The 13,926-nt window shown below is 47.9% G+C and overlaps 1 protein-coding gene across 2 annotated transcripts in view; it reads right to left on the reverse strand.

Annotated features, from left to right (window-relative positions):
• GIGYF1 (GRB10 interacting GYF protein 1) overlaps positions 1–13,926 on the reverse strand; it is a 64,308-nt gene that overhangs the window by 43,355 nt on the left and 7,027 nt on the right. For both annotated transcript variants that reach the window (XM_079951755.1, XM_079951754.1), the window contains exon 2: positions 102–377. The gene's annotated coding sequence lies outside the window, so the exon portion shown is untranslated. The remainder of the gene's footprint in view (positions 1–101; positions 378–13,926) is intronic.

Genomic DNA, 13,926 nt, shown 5'->3' on the forward strand with positions numbered 1-13,926 from the left:
TCGTAGCTTTCCCTTCGGCCTGATCTGGCGTTCTATTGGGGACTCCCAGACTGAGAGAAGGAACAACAACAAGTAATAATAATAATATAACCGCCCTATACCTGTAGATCTCAGGGCAGATGCTCACCCCAGCAGCAGCCCCACAGCACGCCGCCCCCTTGCCAGCGGCCACGGGGATGGGGGTCACTGGCAAAGCCAAGAGCGCGGCGGGAGGTGAGGGAGAGTCGGCCTCCTTGTCTGACGCGAGCGGTCCTCCCGGCGGTGCTGCTCCCGGAGCCCCGTACGGCCAGAAGCCGCGGGCGATTTCCCCAGAAGGCTGCTTGGCCTTGGGGCCCCCGCGACACAACCTCCGCGGCTCAATTCACATCGGAGAAACTCTCTGGAAGAAGAGACAGAGGAGGGGTTGGCGTCCATGCGCTCAGTGGGGAGCCTGCTCAGACATGCGGCTTTAGGTGCTGACCTTCAAAGCCCTAAACGGCCTTAAAGGCCCAGGATACCTGAAGGAGCATCTCCACCCCCATTGTTCTGCCCAGACACTGAGGTCCAGCTCCGAGGGCCTTCTGGCGGTTCCCTCCCTGCGAGAAGCCAAGTTGCAGGGAACCAGGCAGAGGGCCTTCTCGGTGGTGGCACCCGCCCTGTGGAACGCCCCCCCACCAGGTATCAAAGAGAACAACTACCAGACATCTGAAGACAACATCTGAAGGCAGCCCTGATCATAGAATGATCATAGAATGATCATAGAATGATCATAGAATCATAGAGTTGGAAGAGACCACAAGGGCCATCGAGTCCAACCCCCTGCCAAGGAGGAAACACCATCAGAGCACTCCTGACATATGGTTGTCAAGCCTCTGCTTAAAGACCTCCAAAGAAGGAGACTCCACCACACTCCTTGGCAGCAAATTCCACTGTCAAACAGCTCTTACTGTCAGGAAGTTCTTCCTAATGTTTAGGTGGAATCTTCTTTCTTGTAGTTTGGAGCCATTGCTCCATGTCCGCTTCTCTGGAGGAGCAGAAAACAACCTTTCTCCCTCCTCTATGTGACATCCTTTTATATATTTGAACATGGCCATCATATCACCCCTTAACCTCCTCTTCTCCAGGCTAAACATGCCCAGCTCCCTTAGCCGTTCCTCGTAAGGCATTGTTTCCAGGCCTTTTAGCATTTTGGTTGCCCTCCTCTGGACATGTTTAGGGAAGCTTTTAATATTTGATGTATTGTGGTATTTTAATATTTTGTTGGAAGCTGCCCAGTGTGGCTGGGGAAGCCCAGCCAAACAGGCGGGGTATAAATAATAAATTATTCTTATTATTATTTAGTTCAGCTGGCTGTAGGCCGACGGCATGAGGCTGGGAGATCAGGAACCGCACTAGTCAACTCCTGCCTTGGAGAAGGTTGCTGCACTTGGAACTTTTTAAGTTTAGATAAAACCCTCTCCTTCCTTGGAGAGGCTGGGTGGCCACCTGCCTCGGATGAGGTTGAGATTCCAGCATTGCAGGAGGTTGTGTGGTGGTCAGGTGGGATTACTATGAGGAATTATGAAATACGAAGCAAACCCTTGTGTCAGAGATGAAAGCATTGTGCTGACTGGGCTTGATTCATTGACAATAATCTGTGATCAAATCCCACAAGCCTCTGCATCTATGCCATTTGCATTTTCTACACCTGACAGGCACGTATAAGCATTCTAAATACAGGCCAGTTGCTTCATCAGGCATCCTCAGTACATATAGATAGTACAGTATAGATACTACAGTGGTACCTCAGGTTAAGTACTTAATTCGTTCTGGAGGTCTGTACTTAACCTGAAACTATTCTTAACCTGAAGCACCACTTTAGCTAATGGGGCCTCCCACTGCTGCTGCGCCACCGGAGAACGATTTCTGTTCTCATCCTGAAGCAAAGTTCTTAACCTGAAGCACTATTTCTGGGTTAGCGGAGTCTGTAACCTGAAGCGTATGTAACCCGAGGTACCACTGTAGGTTATTTGATGTAGTTTCATCTTTAGATACAGTGGTGCCTCGCAAGACGAAAAGAATCCGTTCCGCGAGTCTCTTCATCTAGCGGTTTCTTTCGTTTTGCAAAGCAAGCCCATTAGCGGATTAGCGCTATTAGCGGCTTTTAGTGGATAAGCGGCTTAGCGGCTTAGAAAAAGGGGGGGGGAGGGGAAAAAAGTCGGAAAAACTCACAAGACGTTTTCGTCTTGCGAAGCAAGCCCATAGGGAAATTCGTTTTGCGAAGCACCTCCAAAACGGGAAACCCTTTCATCTAGCGGGTTTTTCGTCTTGCGAGGCATTCGTCTTGCGGGGCACCACTGTAGATCTTAAGGGTCAGGAAGGAGATAGTAAATACTGGCCACCCTGCCTCTTACCGATTGTTTATGACCTCCGGGGTTTCCTAAAAGCATTTCTCCTTGCTTCCTCTTTTATTTACTCTGAACTGCATATGCATGCTCAAAAAAGAAATAGTTTCTTTGTAGTTTTAACTTTAACTTTATCCCACATGGGTTTTTTTGAAATGCTCAGAGGAAATCTGATTGGTTCTTACGTGCACTGTGTAAAAGTTCTTTTGTGAATAAAACGACCTGGGCCGAGGGGTGGAGAGGAATTATTATTATACGCACTCCTCCCAGAGTCTTGCTGGTCAAGCCTCGTGGGTATTTTACTAATCCGAGTCCAATCCTTCCTTTGCTTTGGGAACGCTACAGGGTTGGACTAGATGATCCCTGGGGTCCTTCCCAAGTCTACCATTCTATGGCAAGATAGAAGTTTAAAGTTCCGCATGACATGGAGAAAGGAGAGGAGAGATTTTCCCTTCCCGCTCGCGTAACACTAGAACTCATGGGCACCTGAAAAAGGTAAATGTAGGGGAGATTCAGGACAGGCAAAAAAAGAAAGAAAAGAATGGACTTCTTCATCCTGCGCATAGTCAACCTATGGAACTCGCTGCCACAGGAGGCAGGGATGGTGACCAACCCAGATTTTAAAAGAGGATTAGACAAATTCATGGAAGAGAAGAGGACTATGTCTCTATATCTATATGGTTGTCGACACTCTCAAAAAACTGTAAGGAATACGTGAGACGGGACTTGCTCTTGCAGAAGGCACGCTGGTTCTGCTTCAGCAAGATTTTTCTTCTTTACGCTTTTTAAATCTTTAACAATAATTACCGCCAGTTTTCCTGGGTCAGATACTAAGCTACCGGCCTGTAATTTCCACGATCCCCCTGGACCCCCTTCTAAAAACTGGAGTTATGGTGGCTACTTTCCAGTAGAGGCTGATCATAGGGGCAAGTATTTTTGTTAGAAGATTTGCAATTTCACCTTTGAGTTCTTTTAAGAACTCTCATCTGGACCCAGCAATTTGCCAGTTTTAATGTTGTCTATTAGTCTGTCTTCCTGCCCACCTAGCAGTTCGAAAGCACCTCAAAGTGCAAGTAGATAAAGAGGTACCACTCCGGCAGGAAGGTAAACGGCGTTTCCATGCACTGCTCTGGTTCGCAAGAAGCGACTTAGTCCTGCTGGCCACATGACCTGGAAGCTGTACGCCGGCTCCCTCGGCCAATAAAGCGAGATGAGCGCCGCAACCCCAGAGTCGTCCACAGTTGGACCTAATGGTCAGGGGTCCCTTTACCTTTATTAGTCTATCGCCTATTAATTTTGCCTCTAGAACTCTTGTCATCACTATCTACCTTGGTTTCTCAGACTTCTTTCCTGCAAAAGTTAGTTCGGGCCCCTGGGATCAAGCAATGCCTCCCCCTCTGTTAATTTCAGGAATGTGAACATGCACACACACACAACCCCTGCAGGTCAAAATGTGGTGTAGTGGTTAAGAGCGGTAGTCTCGTAATCTGTCGAACCGGGTTCGCGTCTCCTCTCCTCCACCTGCAGCTGCTGGGTGACCTTGGGCCAGTCACACTTCTCTGAAGTCTCTCAGCCCCACTCACCTCACAGCGTGTTTGTTGTGGGGGAGGAAGGGACTTTCTCAAGGCTTTGAGACTCCTGAAGGGGAGTGAAAGCCACTACAGTGGTGCCTCGCAAGACAAAATTAATCCGTTCCGCGATTCTCTTCGTATAGCCCTTTTTTCGTCTTGCAAAGCAAGCCCATTGACGGCTTAGCGGATTAGCGCTATTAGCGGCTTTTAGCGATCAGCTGTTAAGCGGCTTATCAGCGGAACAACTGATAAGCGGCTTAACGGCTTAGGAAAAGGGGGGGAAAGGGGGGGAAACCCGCAGGAACTCGCAATACATTTTCGTCTTGCGAAGCAAGCCCATAGGGAAATTCGTTTTGCGAAGCGCCTCCAAAACGGAAAACCCTTTCGTCTAGCGGGTTTTCCGTCTTGCGAGGCATTCGTCTTGCGGGGCACCACTGTATATCAAATCCAAACTCTTCTCTTCTTCTTCTTCCTCTTATACAGTCATACATCGGGTTGAAGTAGCTTCAGGTTAAGTGTTTTCGGGTTGTGCTCTGCGGCAACCCAGAAGTAATGGAATGCGTTACTTCTGGGTTTCACCGCTTGCACATGCGCAGACGCTCTAAATGACATCACGCGCATGTGCAGAAGCGGCAAATCGCAACCCGTGCACATGCAGACGTGGGTTGCATTCGCTTCAGGATGTGAGCGGGGCTCCGGAACGGATCCCGTTCGCATCCAGAGGCACCACTGCACTCTGTAAAGTGACATGCCCAGCGAGGGCACATTTATTGCTATTACGAACAAATGACCCAAGACCACCAGCAAGCTTCGTGGTCAAGTGAGGTCTGATCCTGGCTTTCTGTTTCAAGCCGGATGCTCCTGAGAACAGAATCCCTCCATCTTCAGAGGCGGCGCAGGCACCCGAGCCAGCAGCTGCTGGGGAGCAGCAGTAGGAAAGGGCTATGGATCTAAGAACCCGTCAGTGGGACCAAGGGCCAGAGGGAGCCCATTTCAGCCCAGCATCCTCAGAGCGGCCAACCAGATTCCCATTACGGGAAGCCGACACGCATGAGACCCACTCTCCCCACCTGGGATGTCCAGGAACCAGTATTATTCCAAGGCAGACTGCCCCCAACACTAGTCATTGTTGTTGTTGTTGTTGTTGAGTCGTTTAGTGGTGTCCGCCTCTTCGTGACCCCCTGGACCAGAGCACGCCAGGCCCTCCTGTCTTCCACTGCCTCCCACAGTTTGGTCAGACTCATGTTTGTAGCTTCGAGAACACTGTCCCACCATCTCGTCCTCCGTCGCCCCCTTCTCCTTGTGCCCTCCATCTTTCCCAACATCAGGGTCTTTTCCAGGGAGTCTTCTCATGAGGTGGCCGAAGTCTTGGAGCCTCAGCTTCAGGATCTGTCCTTCCAGTGAGGGCTGATTTCCTTCAGAATGGAGAGGTTTGATCTTCTTGCAGTCCATGGGACTCTCAAGAGTCTCCTCCAGCACCAGAATTCAAAAGTATCCATTCTTCGGCCATCAGCCTTCACTAGTCATTATTGACAACCATTTCCATTGTTTCCTTTACAAAGCTTTAGTTTATGGTTGCCATCAATTTTGATTTTAATTCATTTTTATAATGTTTTATAATGTCATACTGTTTTAGTGTTGTTAGCCGCCCTGAGCCCGGCTTCGGCTGGGGAGGGCGGGATATAAATAAAATTTATTATTATTATTATTATTCCCCTTAATTCCTTTTTAGAGCTGTCTAGGCATCACCACACTCCCCTCTGGTGCTGGGCTTGGACGCTGGAGCAGGCCTGCCTTCCTCTATCATCCCAGCCTCTCTCGAGTGGCTCTCACTTTCTTAATAATAATAATAATAATAATAATAGATTTTATTTATACCCCACCCTCCCCAGCCAAGACCGGGCTCAGGGCAGCTAACACCAGATATACAACAATTGATTAAGATACAACTTAAAAACAAGATTAAAATACGTTAAAATGCAGCCTCACTCCAATAGAAACTCAAATCAAAAACTTTTTGGCGATGAAAACGTCAAATCTTCACCAAGGCCAACTATTCAGCTATTAGTAGCACATTTGCAAAGCTAAGCAGGGCCTGGTATGGTTTCAAACTGGATGGGGGACGTGTTGAGACTAGATAGAGCAGGGGTCAGGAAGCTTTTTCAGCAGGGGGCCAGTCCACTGTCCCTCAGACCATGTGGGGGGCCGGGCTATATTTTGAAGGGGAAAAATATGAACGAATTCCTATGCCCCACAAATAACCCAGAGATGCATTTTAAAGAAAAGGACACATTCTACTCATGTAAATACACGCTGATTCCCGGACCGTCCGCGGGCCGGACTGAGAAGGCGATTGGGCCGGATCCGGCCCCCGGGCCTTAGTTTGCCTACCCATGGACTAGAGGTTGGGCCAGATGCCCCTTCGAACTCGTGATTCTATAATTCTATGGCAGAAGAACTGGCTGAGAAAATGCACTGCTGACTAATTAGGGCCTAGGATTAAATTGGGATTAAATAAATATATAAATAAGAAAAAGTATGATAAGAAAAGTTAGGAAGTTTGATTATGACTGGAATATTGTTATATGAAATGAAGATATTGGAAACTGCTACATTTAATTACAAGGAAATTCAGTTGGAAGAGATTGGAGGAAGTCAAGTAATATGTTTATTAAGTTGGATTTTAATTAACTAAGTAAGTCTTATTGTATGTGATGGTATATGTGAGGTTTGAATTACTTTATCTCTTTTATTCTTTCCCCCCCCCCTTTTATTATTGTCTTTTTCTTTTTCTGTTATGTTAAAGTTATGCTTTTGTATGAAAATTAATAAACATTATTGGGGGGGGGATTATTTGATTTGATGCTGGGGGCTATTGTTTGAAACCGAGAAGGCAGAGAGAAGACAAAAGAGGAGGAGCAGAGGTGAGTCAGAATAATCCCAAGAAGAAATGAGCGCAGTTTAAGGGAGCCCCACTCTACTTGGAAATCCTGAGTTTACGGCGCAAGATGAACATCTGGAAAGCGAAAAATTGCCAGCAAATTTTTAAACTGAAAACCACTGAGAACACCGAAGCAGCGCCACCTAGTGGTAGGAGGGGGAACGACTTCATGTGAGTTTGGGCTTTAAAGTCCACGTCTCTCCTCTATGGATTTGTGGGCCATATGCCATTAGCTGCAAGACTCTGCCTTCTTTACACAGGTAATTTTTTTACATAAACCTGCTCACCTGCGTTAACTTACTAACGGAGCCAGAACAGATAATTCAACAGTCTGTGAGCCCTTAGAAAAGGATGCTGTGATTACTAAGGCCCAGCAAAGACAAGTCATGCCAGACAAATCTCGTTTCTTTTTCTGATAAAAGTTACTTGTCATCACAGAAAACAGTGGCAAGTGGGGTGATGCCGGGTCCTATCCTGAGCCTGCTGTGGTTCAACATCTTTGTAAACAACTTGGATGAAGGAATTGAGGGGATGCTCATCAAATTTGCAGATGACAATAAGTGGGGAGGGGTAGCCAATGCCACTGAAGATAGATTTGGGATTCACAATGATTTTAACAGATTGGAGAACTGAGCCAAATCTAACAAAATGAATTGCAAGCGGGAGAAATGTCAGGTTCTGCACTTCAACAGGAATAGCCAGCTGCACAAATGTAAGATGAGGGACGTTTGGCTTGCTAACCGTAAATGTGAAAAGGATCGAGGGGTCTTAGTAGACTGTAAGCTTAACACAAGTCAATAATGTGATGCAGCAGCAAAGAAAGCTAATGCTATTCTTGTTGTTGAGTCGTTTAGTCGTGTCCGCCTCTTCGTGACCCCCTGGACCAGAGCACGCCAGGCTCTCCTGTCTTCCACTGCCTCCCGCAGTTTGGTCAAACTCATGCTGGTCCCTTCGAGAACACTGTCCAACCATCTCGTCCTCCGTCGTCCCCTTCTCCTTGTGCCCTCCATCTTTCCCAACATCAGGGTCTTTTCCAGGGAGTCTTCTCTTCTCAGGAGGTGGCCAAAGTCTTGGAGCCTCAGCTTCAGGATCTGTCCTTCCAGGGAGCACTCAGGGCTGATTTCCTTCAGAATGGAGAAGTTTGATCTTCTTGCAGTCCATGGGACTCTCAAGAGTCTCCTCCAGCACCAGAATTCAAAAGCATCAGTTCTTCGGCAATCAGCCTTCTTGATGGTCCAGCTCTCACTTCCAGACATCACTACTGAGAAAACCATAGCTTTTACTATATGGACCTTTGTTGGCAAGGTGATGTCTCTGCTTTTTAAGATGCTGTCCACTCCATGGACAAAGACAATGCTATTCTAGGCTGCATCAAGAAAAGTCTAGTGTCCAGGTCAAGGGAAGTAATAATCCCGCTCTATTCTGCCTTGGCCAGACCCTAACTGGAGTCCTGTGTCCAGTTCTGGGCACCCCAGTTTAAGAAGGACATTGACAAGCAGGAAGGTGTGAAGAGGAGGGAGACCAGAATGATCAAAGGGTCTAGAAACCAAGCCTGATGAGGAACGTTTGAGGGAGTTAGGTATGTTCAGCCTGGAAAAGAGGAGACTGAGATAGGACAGCCATCTTCAAGTATCTGAAGGGCTGTCATCACATGGAAGATGGAGCAAGCTAGTTTTCTGCTGCTCCAGAGGGCAGGATCAAAACGGATTCAAAAGACAAGGAAGGCGATTCCGACTAAATACCCTGAATACCTTTCTGACTGTAAGCTCTGTTTGACAGTGGAACAGTTTCCACAACAGGTGGCAGTGTTTTTAAGCAGAGGTTGGGTGGCCATGTGCCGTTTATGATCTAGTTCAGGGGTGTCAAACTCAAATTCATCGGGGGGCCGCATCAGCAGTTTGGTCACCCTCAAAGGGCCATTTGTATCTGTAGGATTATGTGTCCACTCTTTATTATCATAAATTACTGTCACTGCATTCAATTATTACTGTTTTTTGTAATAATGTAGACAGTCCAGAAGGATGTTATGGTCGATTGTATCAAAGGCCGCTGAGAGATCCAGCAGAACTAGGAAACAAAGTTGTTACAAATAATGAGCCCTAATGAGACGATTGCTGCAATCCTATGTGCATTTACTTGAAACTCCTGTCGAAGAAAGTGAGGCTGGCTTCTGAGTAAACATACACGGCATGGGGCTGTAAATAAAATGTGTGTGTGCGGGGGGGGGGAGAGAGAGAGAGCGAGAGAGAGAGAGCTCTGACAGGAAAGCATCAACATGCCTTGTGCACTCTCATTTTCCTTGGCTAATTCCCCCTGCCTCCCCCATCTTGGGGTGCCATTGCATAGGGCAAAAGGCGAAAGAGCGCGAGCGCGCTGCCTGCAACTGAATCTCCGGCTTCTTCCTTTCCTTCCCCGAAGCGGGAGGGAGAGATCAAGGCAGAGCTGCTGGCAGGGCGGAGAGCGAGCCGCCCAATTGTGTGACCGAGTGATGGAAGGGCTGCAAGGAGCCGCGTCCGATCTCCTCCCAGGAATGTGCCAGCGGGACAGACATGTGCCGGAAGGTGGGGAGAACCGCCCAGCGCCGCTGCGCGGGCGCGGAGTCCAACTTGTGGAGCTGAGATAGAGAACCAGGCGCCAGATCGCCTTCCTCGCTTGGCTTGCCGCAAAATTGCAAGAAGAGGAGGAGGAAGGTGGCGGTGGGGGGCGGGGAGTGGAGGGGGTGCCAGGGAACACAGCCCCCTCCCATCACGGCCATCATCATCGCCGCCCCCACTTTACATTTATTTTAAGTGTGTTTGGAGTGTGTGCGCGCGCCTCTCTCTCTCTCCCACTCACCCCCCCCACCAGCCACCCCATATTCCCAAAGAACAACTTGATCATGGGCATCGTCGGTCCTGGAAAGGCTGGCTGTGCAAAGATGGAGAGGGAGGCGAAATGAAGAGGAAGGTTAGTCCCGGGCTGGTGAAATCCAGCGCGGAGGAGAAGAGGACGCCTCCCGCAGGGCGAGTTTGCACGCCGGGATCCAGCATCCCCGGAGAAGATCCAAGGCTGGAATAAAAAAGTTTCTCCGAGGAGAAAGACTCCCCCTCCGCAGCGCGGAGAGACCTGACCTTCCGCTTGCTCTTTTTGAGCAGTGAGCGGGAGAGAGAAGCCAGCTGCCCGCCTCGCTTCGGCCCCCGACGACGAAGGCGCAAGTTGTGAGACGCGGGGACATTTGAAGCAGCAGCCACATCCTTAAGAGCGACGGGGGGAGGTAAGTAGGGAGCCGCACCATGTAAACTTTATTGTGTCAAAAAAAAAAAAAGAAGAAGCGAGAATAAAAGGTGAAGGCTGGCGGCCGGTGGCGGCTACACGGGCCACATGAGGAGGTCTGGCGGGCCGGATTTGTGTTTGACACCCGTGATCTAGTTGGACCTGATAACTCTCAAGAGTCCCCACAATTCTATGATTTGATGGTGTTGGTGAATTCCACTGCTTTTTAACATGTGCCGTGTGAGAATATCTTCCTTATCCTGAATCCTCCATCGTTCAGTTTCACTGGACAATCCCACTGAGTCTACAGCTTCCTCTGGCCTTTTGATCATTTAGGTTGCTCCTTGTGGCACCATTTCAAAGTTTGGGAGCATTCAGTCACCTCCGTGGGCAGCTTGCGGGCTTCTCGGAAGTACCTGCTTGGCAGAACCCAGAGCTCTTCACCCACAGAAAATGGAAACTCTTTGAAACAAAATGCTAGGCTGGATATCTCAGAAGGGCTTGTTCTTTTCATCGGCGGTTCACAAATACCCAACAAGCAGGAGACCTAAAGAGACAAGAGCCCCCCAAACCCCCCAATCACCACCAGCACCATGGCAACATCAAAAGTTAAGCCTCGGACCATAGGGCAGTTAAGTGAATTGGAATCACCATCAACAAGAATGGCAGATAAAATTAATGGACTGTGCAGAATTAGATAAATTAACAGGAAGGATTCAAAACCTGCGGGACCAGAGATCCTTAGAAGACTGGAGCAAATATTTGAACTATTTGAAAAGCAATTGTAATGAACAGATTACGCTGGTAGGACTGCAAGAAGTTCTGTATGGAGGATTATTTGAAATATTGCGAGAAAGACTATGTTGTGACTTATTAGTCAATGTTAATTAAAAGTAATAGTTGAAATTAAGAAATGCAGAACAATGAAGAACAAGGGATAAAGAACAGAAAATCTTCAGAGGTGATTGATGGAAGTCTAATATATTGTATAAGAAATTACGTTAAATGATAGTTGGAAATAATATGTTAAAAAAACCAATAAAAATGTATTTTTAAAAAAGGAATCATCATCATCATCAACAACAAGGTACTCTTTTGCGCTCGCTCACTCTCAAGGGAGAGAAAGTTTTATTCCCATAACAGTACAGTTGTATGGTGCCTGTTCAGTTCCAACTTCCAAGAAGTGTCCCACGTCCTCTGACCGCAGGGAGCCAATTCTTTAGGAAGCCTTGCTCCCTCTCTCCTGTCCTGCAAGGCCAAGGAAAAGAGGTACCTAGGGACTGGGGGGGGGTCAAACTGTCTGGCTGTGTGCTGTAATAATAATAATAATAATAATAATAATAATAATAATAATAATTGAATAGCAAGGCCCAAATCCTGGATGGTAAAATATAAATCAAGAAGAGACTCTGGTCATGTAGGTAAAACTTTGCCATCAATGGCTACTAACCCTCATAGCTTCTTCATTCCACTCCCACTGCTTCTGATTACCAGTTGCTGTAAACCACAAGAGAGCAGAGCACTCTCGCACTCAGGTCCTGCTCTCCGGCTTCCAAAAACGGGCGCCTGGTTGGCAATCTAGGGCTGGCCAATATATCAACGTATCGTCCCAAACTGGTCTGAAGTCCATGTTGTGATTTTGGTTCCACGGCCAGAGCTTCAGAGCGGACAAAAACCCCACACAAGTGAGAAAGCGAAGGCTACCAAATAAATCCGCAAGGACAGCCACGCAGCTGAGATGACAGGGAGGGTGCTTTGCAGTAGCTCAGGATAAAGCACTGCTGCATGAACCTTTCCGCTGACAGCGGATGAGTGGAGCAAACAATGGAGGACACCAGACTTTGCCTGCAGCCGAGAGGCTGACCAAGTCCAACCTGGCAGGCTCCCAACTCCACCTGTCTCTTGAGCACCACATACAACACCTGAAATGCACTTAAGGGGGCAGCTAAAAGCCGCGAGGGGTTGAAGGAGAACAAGGCTTGAGGCAAGAGATCCAAAATACAGTAGGAAAGAGAACCATGGTCGGCACTCCCAATGTTTTGTATTACTGCACCTTACTGCTCTTCTGGTTGCAAAGTTTTCCGAACCAACTTAAATGTTGCGTTTTATATTGTTGTAAAACCAACACAGGCACCCCGGGATGAAATGCACATAAGAAGTGCAATAAATGCACCTTTATCGCCCTGATCTGGCCACAGTGATCCATACGATGGTCACCTCCAGGCTTGATTATTGTAACTTGCTCTGCGCGGGGCTGCCCTTGAAGCTGACCCAGAAACTCCAGTGGGTGCAGAATGCCGCGGCGAGGCTCCTTACGGGGTCCTTTCCATGGGATCACATTGACCCAGTGCTTTACCAACTGCACTGGCTCCCAGTGGAGTACAGGGTCAAGTTTAAGGTGCTGGTTTTGACCTTTAAAGCCCTATACGGCCTATGACCCACGTACCTACAGGACCACCTCTCCTGGTATGCTCCGCGGAGGACCTTAAGGTCCACAAATGTCAACACCTTAGAGGTCTCAGGTCGCAAGGTGGTTAGATTGGTCTCAACTAGGGCCAGGGCCTTTTCAGCTCTGGCCCCGACCTGGTGGAATGCTCTGTCACAAGAGACTAGGGCCCTGCGGGACTAGACATCTTTCCACAGGGCCTGCAAGATAGAGCTGTTCCATCAGGCCTTTGGTTTGGACTCAGTCTGACCCTTATGTTTCCCTCCCCTTATGGTTTTGATATACAGTGGTGCCCCGCAAGACGAACGCCTCGCAAGACGGAAAACCCACTAGACGAAAGGGTTTTCCGTTTTGGAGGCGCTTCGCAAAACAAATTTCCCTATGAGCTTGCTTCGCAAGACGAAAATGTCTTGCGAGTTCCTGCGGGTTTTTTTCCCTCCCCCCCCCTTTTCCTAAGCCGCTAAGCCGCTTATCAGCTGATCCGCTGATAAGCCGCTTAACAGCTGATCGCTAAAAGCCGCTAAACCGCTAATAGCGCTAATCCGCTAAGCTGTCAATGGGCTTGCTTCGCAAGATGAAAAAACCGCTATACGAAGAGCATCACGGAACGGATTAATTTCGTCTTGCGAGGCACCACTGTATGGGCTACTATTAATATGAGGCTGCATTTTAAATTATATTTTAACCTGTATTTTAAGTTTTTTTTTATTGTAATTTTACCGGTGTTAGCCGCCCTGAGCCCGGCTCTGGCCAGGGAGGGCAGGGTATAAATAAAATTATTTATTATTATTATTATTATTATTACTATTACTATCCCCACCACCGGAGGAAAGTCTTTCTCCTTGATCCTGCTTGCATATCCAGCTTCCCAACCACCTCTTCCCTCTCAGACACAGCCAGAGGTTTCATGTCTAGACTGGACAGAGAAGCCCGAATGGAAGATATCGGGTGACCAAACAGAAGGAACAACCAACTCTATTATTTTTACATGCACAATATTTTTAAAGTGTGTTGCTATTTATTTGGATCATTCATTCCCTTCAATCGTCCTGAAATACTATCTGGGATTCTTCCTGAAGTTTACCGATCAATTCTTTAGAACTGAACTATTTATCCAGAGTCCATAAGATGAGGCCTAAAGCAGAGCAGCTGGATCAGGCCAAAGGCCCACCAAACTCCCAAATCTAGCCCAGAATCCTGTTCTCACTCTGGTCAACCAGCAGGACCCAAGCGCAACAACAGAAGCCCCCTCCCCACTTGAGATTCCCAGGATCTGCTGTTCAGAGGTAAGGTAAAAGGACTCTTGGATGGTTAAGTCCAATCAAAGGCGATTACGGGGTGTGGCGCTCATCT

Source organism: Podarcis cretensis, assembly GCF_951804945.1.
Source record: "Podarcis cretensis genome assembly, chromosome: 13".
Lineage (NCBI taxonomy): Eukaryota > Metazoa > Chordata > Lepidosauria > Squamata > Lacertidae > Podarcis > Podarcis cretensis.